Source organism: Lagenorhynchus albirostris, chromosome 13 (assembly GCF_949774975.1).
Source record: "Lagenorhynchus albirostris chromosome 13, mLagAlb1.1, whole genome shotgun sequence".
NCBI lineage: Eukaryota > Metazoa > Chordata > Mammalia > Artiodactyla > Delphinidae > Lagenorhynchus > Lagenorhynchus albirostris.
This window is the reverse complement of record NC_083107.1, coordinates 13,676,241-13,680,910: the sequence shown is the minus strand read 5'-3', so window position 1 is coordinate 13,680,910 and position 4,670 is coordinate 13,676,241. Positions and strand designations below refer to the sequence as shown.

The 4,670-nt window shown below is 44.8% G+C and overlaps 1 non-coding gene across 1 annotated transcript; it reads right to left on the bottom strand.

Moving 5' to 3' along the window:
- Nucleotides 1-4,214: 4,214 nt before the first annotated feature.
- On the bottom strand, nt 4,215-4,287 carry TRNAR-UCU (transfer RNA arginine (anticodon UCU)). The gene has a single exon. It is a non-coding gene; the product is annotated as a tRNA-Arg (tRNA).
- Between the last annotated feature and the right edge of the window lie 383 nt (nt 4,288-4,670).

Genomic DNA, 4,670 nt, shown 5'->3' with positions numbered 1-4,670 from the left:
TGTTCATTTTGTTCACTGCTGTATCCTCAGAATCTAGGACAGTGACTGGCACACAGCAGGTGCTCAGTAAGTGTTTGTTGAATGAATGAATAAACGTTCTAAGAGAATTATGTTTCTCACATCACATAAAAGCTTTGGATACATTCTTGTTCAAACCAACAAGACACCCTCCACACACCCCCTCCAGCCTAAGGCTTCTAAAATAGCAGCCAATATACCAGAATCATCATGGTCAGCATACGGCATTGACTTATGGCCCATCTTCATAAAAAAAGAACAAATCCTAAGGAATTCACTGGCCTCATTGAGAAGGGCCCAACATCCCAAAGGCTGAGTCAGCAGGACTGCGTTGTGTGCCTGAACTGTGTGATTCCAGCGGTGCTCAACTGTCAAGCATGAAGACCTAGCCCCTATGACTTCCCACCAGGATGCCCCAGATTGCCTCCTACTGTTTACGAATCCCGATGCATCAACTAAGAGAGCTAGGCTGTGCCACAGTAACAAACAACCCCAAACGCTCCATGGCTTATCGCACAAAGTTATTTCTCTCTAATGCCACGTGACAATCACAGGTTGGCTACTCTGCAAGTCTTCACTCTGGGACTGAGGCTGACAGAACAGCCACCCTTGAAATGTGGCTTGGGAAGGGGTACCCTGGAGAGTCTCATACTGATGATTAAATTCTCTAGCCCAAAAGTGATGAATAGCCTCTAAGCTCATATCTCATTGACCCTTTTCTCATGGTCCCACCTTACCACAGAGTAGTTAAGAAGTACAATGCTATCATAGGGCTCAAAGAAAGAAGCTAGAAATAGCCATCACTTCCACATCAGGACCAACCCCCCTCACGTGCCAAAACCTACTCAGTTCCCCCTCCCCAAAAATGCCCAGCCTTCTACAATTCTCTTATCTATTAGAAGGCAAAGTTGATCTAGTGTCCTATTCCCTCTGGATCCCACACTCTGCTCTCCATGGTGATGTCTGACTAAATTGATCAATTAATTTGGATTCTGTTAATGAGTGCTAATGTTTCACATAGCAGGTTTGTATAGACCGAACCGTGTTCCCCCCAAATTAATATGTTAAAGTCCTATCCCCCAATGTGATATATTCGGATATGGGACTTTTAGGAGGTAATTAGATTTAGATGAGGTCATGAGGGTGGGGTGTTCATATGCGATTAGTGCTCTTATAAAAAGAGATACCAGAGAGTTTGTTCTCTCTCTCTTTCTCTCTCTCCATCTCCCATGTGAGGACACAGCAAGAGGGTGACCAGCTGCAAGCCAGGAAGAGAGCTCTCACCAGGGACTGAATCGACTGGCACATGAATCTTGGACTTCCCAACCTCTGGAACTGTGAGAAATAAATTCCTGTTGTTTAAGCCACCTAGTCTAAGGCATTTCTCTTATAGCAGCTCAGGCTTCGATGTCTTCAAGGTAAGAGTCCACCATTTTAAAAAGGGCTACCTGGAGACAAAAACTTCAACTCAGGCATGGAGGGAAGCTCTTTGGGGGTAACAGTTCAGGGTCCATGGGACCTCTGAGGCCCCTGAACTCATCCCACACAAGTTTAGATACTCACACATGCCTGGTAAGATACATGCTAGACAAGCAATGTGGATTAAGCAATGTGGACTGTACTAAGAGTCAGAATTTTCAGAGTTCTGCCTGCACAACTAGTGAGCCATTGACCTTGGAACAAATTACAACCTGTCTGAACTTCAGGTTTTTGTTTTCCACCAGGAACGTAGGGGAAATCATCTTTGCCCTGCTTACCTGATAAATTGTTATGAGGCTCAAATGAAACTGCCCCATAAAGTTTTTAATGTGATTCCAATTATTCCCATGAGATGTTGATTCATTCCTAGAATGGAAAGGAAAACAAGATCACAGACGGACATAAAGGTGTGCAAAGGGCCAACTATTCCCATCCAAGACTTTCTGACTGCTGAGGACTCCCAGATGCTGAGGGATATTCACCAACAGCCAACTAGAGGCGTACCAAGCCCCAAGTACTGATTCTCTGAGATGAGAACCGTGATGCCCACACCCACAGCCCGGACTCCCCACAGCTCAGCTGTGGAAGAGTGGGGTTTGGATCCACAGCACATTCCCTCTTGTAGGTGGATTTTAATATTGCTTCCCCCACTGCTGGCTTTCTCTCTATGGCAGCATAGAGAGAAAGCAGCTTCTACCTAGTACTTATCCTGGGCTGTGTTCAATGTCAGAAGACCCTTTTCTCATCACCCTGGACTCTTATACATCTTATAAGATCCTGTCTGGAGCAAACCTGATCACTCCCTTCTTTGTTTCTCCTGAAGTTTTGTTCACACCTAGCAGGCAGTAGTGAAATGTCTTGTATTTCATTACACATCTTTCAATCCCAGCAGACTGGGAGATTCAAGAGAACATAGGCCTGGCTTCTCCATCCACGGTTTCTGGCTCCTTGGCTCATGACCCAATGGTAGGCATGTGGCAGGTGTTACATGTAAGCTTGTTGAATGAATGAATGAATCAAAAACACTAGACAAACTCCCAGGCTATGCCTACTTTACCAAAGCTCTATTTCTCTTACTGTGCCTCTCTGATATTTGTGTCTGCATGTAGGTGGTAGCCACACAGAGGGCTGAAGACAGATGGCCCAGCAGCCCCAGACTTCTATCCTCCCATGTTGGCAGTCCCAGAAGACAAAGAATCTCTATTCCCTCGTATCCAACCCAGAGAAGAGGCTGATTGCTCTTCTCACCACATCCCCAGCTTCTACCCAACCTCTTTAGCTTCCTGACGTCTTTCAAGAGTGTTAACAGTCTCACTGATGACCATCTAAAGAGTTCATTTACTACTTCACAAAGCTGATGTTATAGATTGAATGTTTGTGTGTCGTGTCACCACCTGCCCCCCGTCACCCACCGCAAATTCATATGTTGGAAGCCAATCCCCAATGTGTTGGTATTTGGAGGTGGGGCCTTTGGGATGTGATTAGGTCATGAGGGTGGAGTCTTCATGAATGGGATTAGTGCCCTCAAAAAAGAGCTCCCTCACCTCACCCTTTCTACCAAGTGAGGGCACAGCAAAGTGACTGCTGACTATGAACTAGGAAGTGGGTTCTCATGAGACATGGAATCTGCTGGCATCTTGCTTGATCTTGGACTTTCCAGCCTCCAGAACTATGAGAGATAAATGTTTGTCAGTTAAGCCACCCAGTCTATGGTATTTTTTCTCTCCCTAAATTTATTTAGTTATTCTTGGCTGTGTTGGGTCTTCGTTGCTGTGCGTGGGCTTTCTTTAGTTGCGGTGAGTGGAGGCTACACTTCTTGCAGTGTGCTGGCTTCTCATTGCGTTAGCTTCTCTTGTTGCAGAGCACGGGCTCTAGGCGTGCAGGTTTCAGTACTTGTGGCTTGCGGGCTCCGGAGCGCAGGCTCAGTGGTTGTGGCACATGGGCTTAGTTGCTTCGTGGTATGTGGGATCTTCCCGGACCAGGGCTCGAACTTTTGTCCCCTGCATTGGCAGCCAGATTCCCAACCACTGCACCACCAGGGAAGTCCCATAGTCTATGGTATTTTGTTGTAGTAACCCGAATGGACTAAGACAGCTGGGCTGGACAAGTGCTGAGCAGAGCTTACTGCCTACCCCTCTTTTCCCAAAGGTCCAGGATCCTCTGGGCAAGGACCTAGAGAGAGTGGATTAGATTTCAGGGTAATGTCCCACTGAGAAATGTGAAGGAAGTTCACACTTCCCTGCAATGCCATTGTTCTAGAAGACCTGGCTGACATGTCCGGAAAAACAAGTAGCTCTCGCTCCACACGTGAGAATTGTGCAAACTGTACAAGCAGAGAATTTCCAGACCAGAAGAAACCTGGTTCACCCATCTGACTTCAGGAAACATAAAATTTAGGCTATCCAGGAAAGAAGAGTCTATCTCAGTAGAAAAAACAACAACAACAATAATGATGATAATGATAAACTATTGCTTTTGGAACATCAGTTTCTTAGCCACAAAATGGTGATCTCCCACAGGGTTATTTACAAGATAATTAAATTAAATTAAGTCACACATATGAAGCAAGTAGCAGGTAGACACAAAGGAAGCACTCCCTAAATTTCTCCTGCCTCCCTGTCACAACCAGCCTTTATGTCACCGAATTAGAGAATGAAAGTTCATAAATGATCAAAATTTTTTTTTTTTGCCACACCGCTCGACTTGCGGGATCTTAGTTCCCTGACCAGGGATTGAACCCAGGCCCTCAGCAGAGAAAGCATGGAGTCCTAACCACTGGACCACCAGGGAATTCCCCATAAATGATAACTTAAATGGATACACACACACCCTCACACCCCCATTTTTTCTGGATATTTACATTCTTTACATTCGATGACCAGGTACTATTATTTTAACCAAATAATCTTTTGCTTTTATATTTTAATAGATTTAGTTGAAAACAGTGACTTCAAGTACAAGACCAACATTAATAATCTGAGCTAGCTGAGTGTGCGAAACTTGAAATTCTGGCCTATGTGGTTAGCTTCATTTTCAGTTTGCCTTCTCTGATTGGTAGACTGGAGAGATTTCTTTCTAGTTATTTTAATTCAGAATTAATTAAAGTCTTTTCTTTTGCTCTCCAGGCAGAAGCAGGTTCTGTAGAAGCTGGGTGAATTGTTACCATAAACTCT